The following is a 16,311-nucleotide window of genomic DNA, read 5'->3' as shown; positions in this document are numbered from 1 at the left end:
AAACATTATGACTAAATGAAAAAGCTAGTTTTAGATGTGGCATGCCACTGGTAACTGGTTGCCAAGGCAACGTAGGGAACCTACAGCCCTCTAGGTGTTGAACTATAACTCCCATCAGCCCCAGGCAGCACAGCCAATGGCCAGGGGTGATGGGAGTTGTAGTCCAGCAATATCTGGAGAGCCGTAGGTCTCACTCCCCTGTGCTAGTTGAAAGCGCTATTGGCTTAATGCTCTGTTGTCGGCTTTCCAGAAGCATCTACAGTGACCCACTATAGGTAACAGGCTGCTGAACTAAAATAATAGTTGGGAGGGTCCCCAAACTTCATCTAGTCTGACCCCCTGCAGTGTAGGAATCACAGCTAAAGAATGTCTGACAGATGGCCATCCAACCTCCAAAGAAGGAGAGTCCACCGCCTTTCTTCTAACTTGAAGCCATTGGTTTTGGTTCTGGAACAGCAGAAAACAAGCTTGTTCTATCTTCCATGTGACCTTCAGAAATTTGAAGATGGCTATCATATCACTGCATAGTCTACTCTTCTCCCAGCTAAACAGGCATGTGATGCCCCCAATGTAAGGCTTGGTTTTCAGACCCGATGGGCTCTGTTCTGAGTAGGGCTCTGCTGTGTTCTATGAGATGAAATGCAAGAGAACAGTAAAACAAAATGACCTCTTTTCGAGATAAAGGAAGCAAAAGAACTCTGGGAGGAAGAGATAGTTTCAGACAATGAAAGAGAAAGACCAGAGAGAAAATGTTACTATAACAATAATAATAAAAAAATATTATTTAAAGGTTTTAAAATGAACCATTTTTGTCGTGCAAGAAGAAAAGGATGAAACTTAGCACGTAGGGGGAAATACAGAACTTGGGCAAATTTATCAGTATGGTGGAGAAAACAAACAAACTAGTGGAACCAAAGCAGAGGAACTTAAGATTTTTTCTTCTCCAGCAAAGATTAAATGACAGGACCCCAACTTTCAGTATTAGTTTCCGATTTAGGACTATGTTTGTGCCTGCCTTAGAAATGCCTTTTTAATGACATTGCAATTAATTTAAATGTTAAGCACCTTATGAAATTGAAATCAAGCTCTGTGATGATGGCACCAGGTGCTTCTCCTTTCCCACCCTCCCCCTCTTTTGCCTGCAGGGGAAAAAAACCTAGGCTAGATCTGCAGAAGTCACAGGTAGGTCATTAATCAAAAACACAGCAGGAATCCTAACGTAGTTCCTGCAGCAGGAAACTGTTAGCACAGAATGCGAGGCCATTATTTCTCTCCATATCCAGTCATCCTGAAGAGTATATAAAAAGGGGCTCTTTAAATCAATACCTAATGTTAATGCCCATATTTCCATGATCTCATATGTTAAACTGCATTTTGTTATTCCTTTCTCTTGCAATGACTGGATTATGTATGCTATCACTCCTCTATGTATATATTTTTTTCCAATCAAAACCAGCAGGTAGGAAAACAAAACACCAAATTTTAAATCTGCACTAACCAAGATGAAAAGGGAACTCAGCGGGGTATAATATGAGGAGAGGATCACACTGTAAATCCTGCTGAATTCAAAGGGGGCAGATTTACAGCCAAGAAGATCCTATTCTCAATTTAAGCCTGCTGGGAGAGATAGGATTGCTCCCAAATCTCTCGGCACCGGTGGAGCACAATGTTGCACCTGTGCAAAAAAATCCCCGATGCTGGAAGAAGTGTACTGTCAGCATAATGTTTATACCATCCCCAACGCCACAACCATAACAGGATTCCAATTAACTCTTGAGCCAGCTATGGATCTCACAAGAAGTATATAAGCTCCTGCTAGGGAACACAAAACAGAATCTCAAGTGTGGGGAACTTTGGGGTCTCCAAATGTTGCAGAACTAGAACTGCAATCAGCGCATCTGATGCATCAATAGCCCTGCCCAGCAGCACAGGAAGGATGTGGGTGGACTGACAGATTGGGTTTGATCCCTGTGAGTCAGCTCCAGGTATGTGCAGTTGGGGTCCTGAATTGGGTCTAATGCTGTCTTGTGATACCAGCTTAGGATCCACAGGATCCCAGGCCAGCTCAGCCCTGCCACCCTCAAAATGCCCCGTTTGGGGTTTTTTTTTGCTGGGCTCCCCTAGCTCAAGTGGTCTTCTGCCTTCCTGCACATTTGATAGGAAGAAGGGGGAGGTCTGTACCAGTGATGGCAACCAGCAGGAAGCTAGGTCAGCCAGAAGACACGTGAACAGAGGGACACCTCAGCTCAATTCACACACCCCCCTGCAGCGCAATGTGAGAGGGTTTTGGATTGCAGACTAATCATATTTAAAATACTAATATGTAACTATATGAAATGTATCACAGGAATTAATTTTATGGATTATAACACCACAGTTAGAAAGAGTAAAAAGATACTGCAGGATCAGTTTTAGAAGACTGCCTCAAAAGATGCACAGCATGTACATTATTTGATCAAATTGATACATCTTGTCACATTCCAGAAGGATAGGAGAGGTAATAATAATACAAGATTTCACAATAGTGAAAGCTGGAATACTTTCATAACATACTGAAATAATTGGTTCAATCAATTTATTGCTGGTTTAATTTAATCAGTTTTTGAAGCATCAGTAACTTTGGAACATAAGATGATTATGTTATGTATTATTTTTTGTCTAGTATTTTGACTAACTAAACAAAATTATCCCATACGTATTTTTATATGCATGACCTAATATGACTGATACAGCTATGAAATATAATGATCAGATAATGAGAACTTTATTTTGAATTTAAAACCCATGTATTTCTCTTTCCTAGATTGGGTTTGGGTACTTTTTTAATGGTTTAACCCGTGAACCTCTCTGACAAGGAGCTCTGTAGCTGTCCTGAAGGTGAACCAGGCAACATTGTGTACAGCAGGAGCAGCCAGTGTGGTGTCTTCCAGATGTTGTGGACTACAAATCTCATCATCTCTGATTGGCTGGGGCTGATGGCCATCCATCACATCTGGAACGCATCATATTGGTTTCCTCTGGGTATAGTCAGGCTCAACTGAGAAGCATTTAGGCCTCATCTGCACTATGCATTTATGGCAGTATCATACTTCATTCAACAGTCATGGCTTCCCCTGAAGAATGCTGGGAAGTGTCATTTGTTAAGAGTGCTGAGAGCTGCTAGGATACTCGTATTCCTCACACAGAGCTACAATTCTCAGAGTGGTTCAACAATCAGTGCCTCTTACCAGGGAACTCTGGGCTCTCTCAGTATGTGATGATAAATTTGTCAACATTGTAGTATGCATGTATCTTAACATGCACATTTTTTAATGCATTTCCCCTCTTCTGCAATGTATTTCTGCAGTCCTTCCCCCCCCCAAAAAAATGTTTAGGGGTACTCTCATTTTCCGACTCATATTGAAATACTGCCCCTCAATGAGGCCAAACTTAGGGGTATGCTTACACCTGCGTACCCCCAGAAAAAAGCACTGTTTTTCTGTATGTCATTTTTACTAATATATGCATTTGTATGCTCGCTTTCCTGTAATACACATATTTTTGTACATAGACTTTAGCTGGAGAACTGCATTGAAAAATTCTGCAAAGTGTGAATTTCCAGGGATACTACATTTCAGGTTTCATATTTCATAATGTGCAAATTACAGAGGCTTGCATCAATATTCAAATCAAACTGAATTTCTCATCCACCTCCCATTACAAGCTATCATCTTAGTTAGAATCATTTACCAGAAATTCTATTAACGCTTCAGAAATGGAACTCTTATTGCTCTTCCTTGCTCCCTCTCTCTTCTACCTCCTTGAAGACTGATCCTATCTGAATGAGATTTCACTCTTGAAATATCTCCCATTGCTTCAAGGCATGAACACAACCTTTCCAGCTGCTGATTTTTGGAGATGCTTCTTGGTTTTCATGGATAATAATGCCTTTGCCCTTTCATTGTTTTAAGGACAATGTTGACCCTGGAGGAAATAGGATGAGCAAGGTTTTGAAGTTTAATTTTCTCCCTAAATGGCCCATCAGTAACATACGCTACTTGGAAATATCCTGCTATTATACATTGCAAAAAAGGAGCTGACTGAAGTACAAGGACGTGTGGTGTATGGAGTGTGAGATCAGGTCTAGTTTCAGATGATCATTCCTGAAGAGCAATGGGAACACCTTCCTCTTAATGTTACCATGGCACCAGTCAGCTCTCCAATCACCATAATATATTCATACAGTGGGAGGGGATAGAAACTTTGCTGCAGGAGGAGGGATGTCTGCTAATTTCTATCTTGATGCCAAATTTCAGCCCCTTTTCTTAGTCCCATATAAGTACCGTATTTTTCGCTCCATAAGACGCACCAGACCACAAGGCGCACCTAGTTTTTGGAGGAGGAAAACAAGAAAAAAAATATTCTGAATCTCAGAAGCCAGAACAGCAAGAGGGATTGCTGCGCAGCGAAAGCAGCAATCCCTCTTGCTGTTCTGGCTTCTGGGATAGCTGCGCAGCCTGCATTCGCTCCATAAGACGCACACATGTTTCCCCTTACTTTTTAGGAGGGAAAAAGTGAGTCTTATAGAGCAAAAAATACGGTAATTGGAACAGTGACATTTACTACATTGGCTCTCAGTTGGCCTAGTCAATTTAACACTTTAAAAAGTATGGAAAAATAATCTTGAATATTAGAATAATGCTTTTAAGACAGAGGAAGCATTATACGATGGGATTGCATTGCAGGGTTGGTGTTTTGTTTTGTTTTGTTTTGTTTTGTTTTGTTTTGTTTTGTTTTGTTTGTTTTTATAAGCGCTACTTGTATGTGGTTTTAAATATATTTTTATGTATGGAAAATATTTTAAAATAACATTTCAGGCAAGTTCCAAAGCTACTCCAAGCGGCAGCAAGGAAGAGTGACTCTTTTTATGCACACTAGGAAAATCTGCTAGGGCTGACCTGAATTACTTTACACCCACCACTGCTGCAAAAAAGGGTCTCCTGTCAGTGAGTTTCCAAGGACTGTAAAGGTAAAGGCACAGGACCCCTGGCAGTTAAGTCCAGTTGCAAACAACTCTGGGATTGCGGTGCTCATCTCGCTTTACTGGCTGAGGGAGCCAACGTTTGTCCGTAGACAGTTTTTTTTCCTGGGTCATGTGGCCAGCATAACTAAGCCGCTTCTGGCGAAACCAGAGCAGCGCATGGAAATGCCATTTACCTTCCCGCCGGAGCGGTACCTATTTATCTACTTGCACTTGGACGTGCTTTCGAACTGCTAGGTTGGCAGGAGCTGGTACTGAACAATGGGAGCTCACCCTGTCATGGGGATTCAAACCGCTGACCTTCTGATCGGCAAGCCCAAGGGGTTCAGCGGTTTAGGGGTAATTAATGCTTGCTGTGAAACAACCATGCTCCTTTCCCCCCCAAAAAATGAGACAGAATTGGACTTACAGGAATTGTGGCTTCTCATGATAAAGTGCACACAGAATTGAACTTAAGGGACACTGCTGCACCTGAACTTCTATTCAAGGCTTATAAAAGCAACAATTGTTACATAGGCACCCGACACCAGTGGCTCCTTGTGCAAACAGCTACTCTGGTGTAGACTGAAAGCCTCCCTGCTCACATAAATGAAGGTGCACGTCTTCAGACTCCACCTGCCCCTTCAGTCGGAATGTAAGAAAGCAGCAATTTCCATCCTATATTGGTCACAATCAGCCCTGTTTCCATTCCGCTGCAGTTCAGCTTCCACCAAAAACTAGCTGATTTGCATGGCTGTTTGCTATGGTCAAATATAATTAATGATGTAAGTATAATTTCACACCATTCATTTCCATTCAAAGGGAATGTAAAAATGGGCAGGGGTTAATTATTAACTCTACAGTGGTACCTCGGGTTACAGATGCTTCAGGTTACAGACTCTGCTAACCCATAAATAGTACCTCGGGTTAAGAAATCGCGCGGTGGCAGTGCAGCGGCAGCGGGAGGCCCCATTAGCTAAAGTGGTGCCCCAGGTTAAGAACAGTTTCAGGTTAAGAACAGACCTCCAGAACGAATTAAGTTCTTAACCCGAGGTACCACTGTACATTGTAGACTAAACCAACAACTGGTTGTATTTGCTTGTCTGATTTCATTCCTGACCACGTGCAAACTGCAGCAATTTCTCCTCCTGTATCTGCCATTCACACCCATCAGTTCGGAGAATGGGGAGGTTTGGTTGCATGGGAGATCTCTGTGTGCATCAGGGCACCTGCAGAGCTTTGAACTGGGAACATTGATTTTAATGAAACATTCTTCCCAATGACTCCGCTGGGGATCACACCTGTTCCCGTTACCTAATAATCTGTGATTTGCCCAATTAGGTGATAGCTTCCCCACATTTTCCTGAAATTGGATAATAAATAAGAAGCTGTGAAAACAACTGCTCCCTTTTCCTCTTAAGTGTGTTCTGATTCTTAATGCTCACTATCTAAGCTTTAGATATAGTGGAAGGGGAATAAGTAATACAAGAAACATGGGGCTAAAAATAATTTTGAAAAGCACTTCAAACTGATTAAGATCAAATTGGCCCTAGTTTTTAATCATTCTTATCACTATTATCACCATTATTAATATATATATATTTAAATTTATTGCTCTTCTCTCTAAATTCTGAGGAATGGTTACGACAATTCAAAATACATTAAAAACAGTTTAAAGCTACTTTTTGTAGCCAGCCTATTAACACATGAACTTGAAAGGATTTCTTCAAGTGTAAAGTAACAAAATAGAATTAGGAAACTAATCTCACTGGTCAGTGGTGAGATACCGACAAACTGTGTTTCCCTTTATATTGAACTACTGTATAGCCATGTATTGTTTTTTCAATTACATTTTCACTCTGATTTCTGTTGTGAAGCTATTAAAAGCTATTATATTCTGGCATGGCAAGTCGAGGAAGAAAGAGCCACACACCCATCTCTCAGCCATTAATTCTGTGTACTCTTTAATTAGTATGCACAGTGAATGCTATCCCGGAAGACTTCCAACTGAGTAATGTCATTTTTGCATTAACCCCATTTGCAGCCAGCGTAGTCCTATTACTGCTGCTGCTCCTGATAATAATCGCTTGCTTATCCTTTCCCTGTCTCCCAGAACAGTGGCAGCCAGAAGGAGGAGACCCATTCACCTGCCAGCTTTTCTCCCAAGCAAGAGAGCAGTGTCTGACTGTCCAGGACTTGGATAAACACCAGGTGAGACATTGGGAGGTACTCATACACCTGCTTTTCAGTACAGTGGTACCTCGGGTTACATACGCTTCAGGTTACAGACTCTGCTAACCCAGAAATAGTGCTTCAGGTTAAGAACTTTGCTTCAGGATAAGAACAGAAATCGGGCTCCGGCGGCACGGCAGCAGCAGGAGGCCCCATTGGCTAAAGTGGTGCTTCAGGTTAAGAACAGTTTCAGGTTAAGAACGGACCTCCGGAACGAATTAAGTACTTAACCCGAGGTACCACTGTAATGATAAAAGTGAAACCAAAACTCAATAGACTTTAGGGTCCTTCACAAGTCTCCACACCCATCAACATACAGAGAAGCAGAGGAATGCATGCTGCCCCCAGCCATTTTGGTACATTCAGTGTTGGTATGAAAGGGACCTGCCCATGTTCTGCAGTGGTGTGCAGTGAAAATCCTGGTAGGGGAACAAATAGGAGCAGAGGCGCTACTTTAATACTCTGATTTACCAGGAACATTTAGGGTCCACTGCATGCCAGTGGTTCTACTATAAGGCTTTTCCATATGAGCAGGAACTTTGGGTTCAAGAATGGCTGCAACTTCTGCCTTTGTGCATGCATGTTGTAAACACATGTTCACAACGGCATAATTATCTTCTTTCATGAAATTCATACACCGTTTAAAGAAACCCTCAGAGTGGTTTATAAAACAATAAAATGGAGCAAAATTGACAGCCATACTTTAAAACATACAAAAGTTAACCTGCTAAAACAGATTAAAATCACCTCGGCATCTGGGTAAAGGTAAAGGGACCCCTGACTGTTAGGTCCAGTTGTGACCGACTCTGGGGTTGCGGCGCTCATCTCACTTTATTGGCCGAGGGAGCTTCTGGGTCATGTGGCGAACCAGAGCAGCGCACGGAAACACCGTTTACCTTCCCGCCGGAGTGGTACCTATTTATCTACTTGCACTTTGACGTGCTTTCAAACTGCTAGGTGGGCAGGAGCAGGGACCGAGCAACGGGAGCTCACCCCGTCACAGGGATTCGAACTGCCAACCTTCTGATCGGCAAGTCCTAGGCTCTGTGGTTTAACCCACAGCGCCACCCGTATCCCAGCATCTGGGTAGGCTTGTCCAAACAAGAATGTTTTTAGCAGGTTCCAAGTGCCTGCTTGATCCTAAGAGCCAGTGAGTTCCAAAGTGGCAGGGGCTGCCACACTAAACGATTGAGTTCTTACAAATGTGGCACCTGTATTGCCAATTTGAGTGGGGACATGTGGGAAACATCCTTAAGATGAAGGGAAGGTTTGTTTACTTACTTCATTTATGAATCATTTCCTATAAAACATCTCAAGGTGAATTAGCAATTTTTTAAAAATCTAGAAAAACCATTTCAAGTCCAATGTGGACACAGAGTGGGATAAAATGTATACTTAAAGGACTTGTTAGAAAAGGAAGATCTTCAACTGGTACTGAAAAGATGACAGAGACGGTGCCTGTCTGATAGGACTAAGAGGCTGTTCCAGAGGGTAGATGCCACCACACAAAAAGCCCAGTTCTGACATTGTGTGGAATGGACCTCCCGATAGGATAGAATTTGCAGGTTGCCCTCTTGGGCTGGGTAAATAAGGGATGAGAGTATCAGCTGGGTATACAAGGGATGAGACTGTGTTTTAGGCATCCCGGTTGCCAGCTATATTGTGCTTTGTACACCAGTACTTGCACCTCGAACTGAGCCTGGTGGGGTGGGGTGGGTGGAGAACACCCCCCCCTCACACACACAACATGTTGGATATCAGGAACTGCTTGTGCTTGGCCAAATGCCTAGTATCAGCTTGCAGATGTAAAGGCCAGGCTATGGCAAAGCCAACTGTTGATGTATGGCTAACCTGTGCAAGTGTTTTGTGATTTAAAACAAAAGCAAAAAACATAATTCATAGCTAAGTTTTAATGTGTTTATAATTCTGTGATGTATTGAATGCACAGCACTATAAAATGGGGAACACTGGTTTGCATTATTAATGCAGAGCAAGGAATCCCCCCCCCCCCGGCCAAGATTTAGAAAACTGCACTGGTTTTGTTTATTATTCAATTAATATTTTAGCACTCCAAATAGCATGTCAGACAACCTCCTGTATTTACCGCTTGTGTGTATAAGATTTGGCAATTTGCTTCTTTCCCTTTTTATAATCAAGGAAATAAGATGTGCCATTAAAATTATGTATTGCTAGAAAGTGTATTTGCAAGTAGCAATGAGTCACTCTCGTGAGTGCTGCATTTGCATTTTGTTACTTACATGCTTTGCAGTCTCACTGGATGAAATGCCTTGACTCTCTGCCTCCTAACACACAGCTTATTTGTGCCAGCATATTTTGGAGGGAATCTACTGCTGTGTCACAGCAATGCTGCTGTTGCTATGGTGACAGAGATGCTTGTCTCTGCTTCATCACCTTTGTCTCCCCACACCCTGCCCCTTTTACATCACTTACTCACCCTGCCAAGGCTCACAAAAGGCAAGCAATTTCACTGGGGGTGCCTGTTCTGTTTTTCAGCCACGTGACATTATACTACATTCATGTCACTTTCTTTCATATGGGTTTATTCATTTTAAAGCCTGCATTGTTACAATGTGAATCTTTATTGTGTGTGAAAAATGTTAGTTTTAAAAACCAAGCTTCATAGGGTTGTTATACGGCTGGGATTTTCCAGATATATCAGGAATACTGCAGCCGCAAGCAGTGTCCAGGCAGAAATTGACTCAAGTGTCCAGGAAAATCTGGACGTGTGGCAGCCTGTGTCATTTTTGCCAATTTCCCTCAGAAACAACTCAAAAACATCCAATTTCTTTGCAATTCTATTGCCCTGTATTGCCTACAGTGCAATCTTCTGCAAGCTTGCTTAGAATTCTGACCCTGTGTATTCAATAGTAAGGCACAGGTAAATGTGCCTAGGGTTGCATACTACTTGTTTCACCTGATATATTAAATTACATTCTACTTTCCCATAAGATAAGTCTCTAGTTTCTAGAGTTCTACAAACATTGGGAGCAGCTTTAGACATTAACAATGCTTAGCGGTGCAACCCTGTGCATGTCTACTTAGAAGTAAGCCCCATTTAATTCAATGGAGCTTACTCTCAGGGAACTGAGCCCAGGACTGCAATCCAGAATGACTGGTGCTTCCTGGTCTTTGCTTCTATTTGTCACTCCTGCAGCCAAACTCATGTATCACCTCCTGGGGCGAGATCTATATGCTCCAGATGAAGATATATGAATTCTGTTACAGACATTACAAATAAGCAAAGGAGGACATGAAAGCTAAGCCACTTGCGCTTCCTGTCTCCTACCACCTGCAAGCTTGAAACCTTTCTCAGCTACCACTTGAATTTGCCTTCTGGGGGAATTATGAGGCCATTATATTCAAGCTAAGACTAGACTGCACCATAAAGAATACATCTCCACCTTAAAATTTCATCTTATCCTGAAGTTTTTAAAAAATTGTTTCAGTAATTATTTTCAAAATTAACAACTGATTCTTAAAAAAACAAAAACATAAGCTGTAGATGTTGCTTCAAGGATATAGATTTTTAACACTGTAAGTGAATCCAGACCTTGAGCTGCCTTGACAGTACATATGTTCTCACATGCATTTTTAACAACCACTTTGTGCTGGAACCTTGAGAAACATCATCATCATCATCATCATTATTATTATTATTATTATTATTATTATTATTATCTCTTCACCATAACGTACGAGAGTAGGTTACAGCAATGCAAAATATGCACTATTAAAATCGGTTAAACATTTCACAATAAAAATAATGGACTTCTAAAGCTATAGAACTGAAGCACAATTCAAAGTGTTGGTGCTGTCCTTTCAAGCCCTAAATGGCACCAGCCCAGTATATCTGAAGGAGCGTCTCCACCCCCATCACTTGGCCTGGACACTGAGGTTCTCCTCCGAGGGTCTTCTGCTGGTTCCCTCACTGCGAGAAGTGAAGTTATAGGGAACCAGGAAGAGGGCCTTCGTGGTAGTGGTGCCCTCCCTCTCTTCAGATGTCAAAGAGATAAAGAATTACATAACTTTTAGGAGACATCTGAAGGCAGCCCTGTGTTGGGAGGTTTTTAATGCTTGATGTTTTTAGATATGCTATAAGTCGCCCAGAGTGGCTGGGGAAACCCAGCCAGATGGGCGAGGTACAAATATTAGTATCAGTATCAAGTGTCAAAAGCCAGGTAAAGAGGTGTGCCTTCAACATATGATGAAAGCTGTACTGTGTAGCTGCCAGACACACCTCTGTCAGGAGGGAATTCTGCAGCTTAGGGGCTGCCACAGAAAAGGCCCTCTCCTGGGCTGCCACTCCCCCAAACTTCCATAGTTCACTTAGTACGCTACTGTTCTACCACCTGTTGCCACTGTCCTGCCATATTCTTAAGGAAGTCTTACACAGAACCAAACTGGTAGAGGGTTGAAACACACACACTGTAAAGCCTACCTACTGAGTCATTGAACAATAGTTGCAGTCAATCTCTTTACATGCCATATACCAGGGTTCCTCAACCTCGGCCCTCCAGATGTTTTGAGACTACAATTCCCATCATCCCTGACCACTGGTCCTGCTAGCTAGGGATCATGGGAGTTGTGGGCCAAAACATCTTGAGGGCCGAGGTTGAGGAAGCCTGCCATATACCATGTATGGGGAGAACTACCTGGCTCCATAATTTGCTTGTCTTTTACAATACTGTCAAAATAAGAACTAATTCCAGTAGGCTTTTAAAAAACCAAACTGATGATGGCTTTGATCTGATTGATTGATTGATTTAGTTTATTTATACGCTGTCTTTCTGTGGTGAGCTGTGCCAAAAGCAGCTTACAATGGACATCCACTTCTTATCAAATACAAAAAGTGGAGGTTGGGGGAGAAAGCAGTTTACAAAATGTATCAATACATTCAAATAAGAACAGAAAAATCCAACCATTGTAGCAAATATAGAATAAATGAAACATGACAAAATTAATAATCTAGGCTTAAATATATAAGTAAAGCAAAAAGGAAGTGATCAGATAATGAAGTTCCTTCTGTTGGTGCACTCCAATGAGCCTCAGTGCCCTGGCTTGTATACAGTTCAGAGTGGGAGGGGTCTTCTCCCCAGGCTAGATGATGTTCAGCTGGCTCCCTCATCTCTCTTCCAAAGGAGGCTAACAGCTGCAGAAAGTAAATGCTGAGGATGGCAATGATGATGAGTCTTCTTGCCAGCCTCCTGGAAATTCCAGCTGCCAGTCTTGCCACACTCTACAGGTCTTACCACACTCCAAAGACCCTTGACAGCCTAGTTTAAATACAGTGGTACCTCTGGATGCGAACGGGATCCGTTCCAGAGCCCCATTCGCATCCTGAAGTGAACGTAAGACGCGTCTGCACGGGTCGCATTTTGCCACCTCCGCGCATGTGCGTGACGTCATTTTGAGCATCTGCGCATGCGCGAGTGGCAAAACCCAGAAGTAACGTGCTCCATTACTTCCGGGTCGCTGCGAAGCACAACCCGAAAATATTTAAGCTGAAGCATATTCTTCCTGAAGTATGACTATACTGTTCAGAGAGGGAATGCTGATGCCACTTTTGATGGTGCTGCTTCTATTATTATTAGTAGTAGTAGTGCTAGTAGTTGTATTACTGTTGTAATATACAATTACTGACTCACACTTGCATGCATGAAAGGGTTAACTGGAGCTCAGGTTGCCAGTGGGGGTGGAGCTTAGCAGGTTTTTGTTTCCTCCCTCCCATCCCCCCCCCCTTTTATGCTTCCTGGAAGAAGCAAGGAGCCATACAGCCAGTGGCTCCCAGCTGCAAGAAAAGCCAAGTGAACTGAATCTCTCAAAAATGGAGATTTTGCAGCCTGCATCTTTGCTAATCCAAAGATTGCAAGATTCTTTTTGTAAGGAAACAAATGTCTTTTTAAGTTATTTGAAACTTTCTTCTTCTTTGTTTTGTTGCCAGTGGATGGAGACTTCGTTGCTGTAACTTCTGGAAACTGTGAGTAAAATATTCACTTATTTGGAAAGTGAAGTATCCCAGCCTAAGTATTTTCTTGAGGAATGTTTGTTTAAAGATGAATGAGGGTAGATATAAATCGAACCAAGTTTTAGTATGCTTGGAGTAATCACCATTGTGCTAACCCTGCTATGAGAGAGTAAGAAGTTCTCTTCCAAACCTCTCTTTCCAACAACTGCTACATTTATTTGTTACTTACTACAAAAATGTTTCAAGGCATCTTTTTATATATGGTCTCGTACACTGATTAGTTTAATAATTCTAAATAGTTTATTTTTACAGTATATTGGGCTCTGTTAACTGCTTTGAATATGTAGTGCCGAAAAGTGGGAGGAGCACATACAGAATACATAAAATTACAGTGCGAAACCATGCATATCTATTCGGATATACAGTAATTACCAGTGGAAGGTGTTTTGGATTCTAAGTGTGTTTTGGATTCCTTCCTTGTGGCCTTTAAATGTATATCCTTCTTTTCTACAAGTGGCTTGCATCGTGTTAGAAAATACTGTACAATGAGCCCCAAGTACATGAGTCAATGGTCAACATAAATTAATAAGATTACATTTATATGTCCCCAGATACTTTCTCCCACATTATATTCACACACACACATACAATCTTAGGCTTGTGTTTTCAGATATACTAAACACACACACACACACACACACACACACACACACACACAGATAGCATCTATAAAATGAAGGAATATGTGGTTAACTGGAGTTCTGAATCATTAAACGTCTTTACCTTGGAAGTAATAGCTGGAACTAACTAACCTTATTTCCAGAATCGTTGATTAGACTCATGCAAATGAGGCAAAAAGAAGAGACCAGCACAGTTATTTTTGTCTAATTTTCTTTTTTAAAATGTCCTCTGCTTCTGTTTGACTGACATAAGTTACTGAGGAATAACATGTTCCACAATGATATTCTCCAAGAGGTCACAGATTGTAATGTTTTTTCCAGCCTTCTGTCTGCCTTTTGTTTAAGAAGATAGGAACTTGGCTGTCTATTTTTCTCCTGACTACTTTCAGGAAATCTACCTATGATGAGTGAATGGGATTCAGTTGTGGGGCAGAGATTCATTTTCAACAACATAATGAAATCTAAATAAACTAATAATAAAACTCGTAGCCAAGAACAATGTGCCTTTAACCCACATTTTAGTTCAATTAGATTTGGGGCCCCTATTGCCCCCTCTTTCATGAATAAGCACTTCTATTATTCAAAACAAGCTTCAAAGAGCATTACATCCTCTATAGGAAAAAAATTCAATTGGTGTTTAATTCAGTGGTAGGATGCAAATTTAAATTCCCATAAGGAAAGGACTGTTAATGCTGTTTAAATTGGTTGTAAATTACAGATGACACACTTGGGATTCCAAGCCCAGATTGGTGGAGTGTTGCCTTATGAATCCATTTCTTGAACTTGCTGTGCATTGAATTGTGAACAATAAGGCAATGAGGGTTGCTATATACCTGGACTTCAGTACTTTTGTACATTAGTGTGCAAACTGCATGTCCTGGGGTTGTGGTGGTGGGAATAACGCATTCAGCTCAACATCCTTGACTTTTTTTTGTAAAGACAACTATTGCATCTTTACACAGCTGTGTATCTATGTAGCAAAAATCATCATGGGGAAATAAATATTTATTAGAAATAATAGGATTATTCTAGTTCCCCAAGAGGTTGAAAGGCAGTTATTTTCTCAAATCTGTTTAATTTCTAGAGGAGTTAGATTGGCTTCCTCGTTGTCCTTCCACTCGTGGGTGAAGACCTTTTTATTCCGACAGGCCTTTAGGAACTGATGGTTTTTAATGAAAGGGTTACTGCTTTGTTGTTGTTGTATTCTGTATTCAATATATTTTTATATTGTTTAATTCTGTTGCTGTTTTATTACTTTTTGATTATTTTTTCTATGTTTTTAGCCTTTTCTATTTTATCTGTGTTTTGGTATTTTTATGTGTAAGCCGCCTTGAGTCCAGGTCTAGGGAAAAGGCAGGATATGAATAAATATCTTAAATAAATAAGCTATCAAAGAGAAGCGTGAAGCTCCAACTGGTGCTGAAACTGAAAACCTACTCTGTAAAAGCTGCCAGCGTTTTCATAACACTTGGAAATAATTCTCCTTTGAGGGCAATTGTTATGATGTTCTTCTTAACTATCCCTTTGCTTGCTTTTGGTAAAAGCATAATTAGGAGGGGTGTGCAACTTCCCTGTGCTGCTGAAAAATGAGGTGAATTGGGGTGATTCTTTCCCCCTCTGGGTCAACAAAGATCACTGAGTAGGCTCAGGGCTCCTACTAAGCCTCATGTTGCTCTAAGGTTCTGTTTTTCTGTCCTCAGTCAGGGGTAGACTTTGGTCTTTTAAATTTCAACATTGCTCTGTGCAAAGTCAAAATTTGGTGCCTCCCCTCCACCCTTGCCTTCTGTTCTCCTCATGCAGTATGTCATAGTTGTGGCACCCTGCAGCACCCCCTCAGCTTGGTGCAGGGGAACTGGCCCTGCTCCCTAAACCCACCTCTTCCTCAGAAAACTATATGGCTATGTTTTTATGTCTGTTTGGATTTTGCCTTGAAGTGAGGCTGTCCAAATATTGCCTATGGAGTGTACTCCCATTTGGCTAGTCTGTCTTTTCAAAGTATTACTTTGTTTGAATACTATCCAAAGCAGTTTTAAACAGGAGCGTTCAGAATATGATGCATCTCCAAGAACCAGACCTCCCTCCCTCATGCCAAAAAGTAAAGCCATCGTTCCCAATGTTGCTAATCTGAATGGAAGACTAAGGATTAGATCATTTGTCTTAATGAATATAAACAACTTTTATATATATAAAGAAGTTGCGTAGTAGCCGGGCTGAGAGACATTTACAATGCTAGGTAATAATTAAAAATGTGACAGAAGTGTATGTTCTGCCCTCTCCGCCAGACTTCTTTCCCTCACTTTTTATCATGGATTTCCAAACTAAGCCTTCTCACTCTCTTTTCAATTCTGCATTCAGTTTTGCAGCTTGGACATTTGCCTCTACAGTATTTGGCTTTTCAATATAACCTTTCTGTC

At 41.4% G+C, this 16,311-nt stretch overlaps 1 protein-coding gene across 4 annotated transcripts in view; it reads left to right on the top strand.

Annotated features, from left to right (window-relative positions):
- The window catches only part of RAI2 (retinoic acid induced 2), a 95,279-nt gene that overhangs the window by 19,142 nt on the left and 59,826 nt on the right, over positions 1-16,311 (top strand). For all 4 annotated transcript variants that reach the window (XM_081001650.1, XM_081001653.1, XM_081001652.1 and 1 more), the window contains exons 3-4: positions 7,113-7,210; positions 13,194-13,229. The gene's annotated coding sequence lies outside the window, so the exon portion shown is untranslated. The remainder of the gene's footprint in view (positions 1-7,112; positions 7,211-13,193; positions 13,230-16,311) is intronic.

This window comes from Podarcis pityusensis, assembly GCF_964106645.2.
Source record: "Podarcis pityusensis genome assembly, chromosome: 4".
In the NCBI taxonomy this organism is placed as follows: Eukaryota; Metazoa; Chordata; class Lepidosauria; order Squamata; family Lacertidae; genus Podarcis; species Podarcis pityusensis.
The sequence above is the reverse complement of the archived record's forward strand: the minus strand, read 5'-3'. Positions and strand labels throughout refer to the sequence as shown.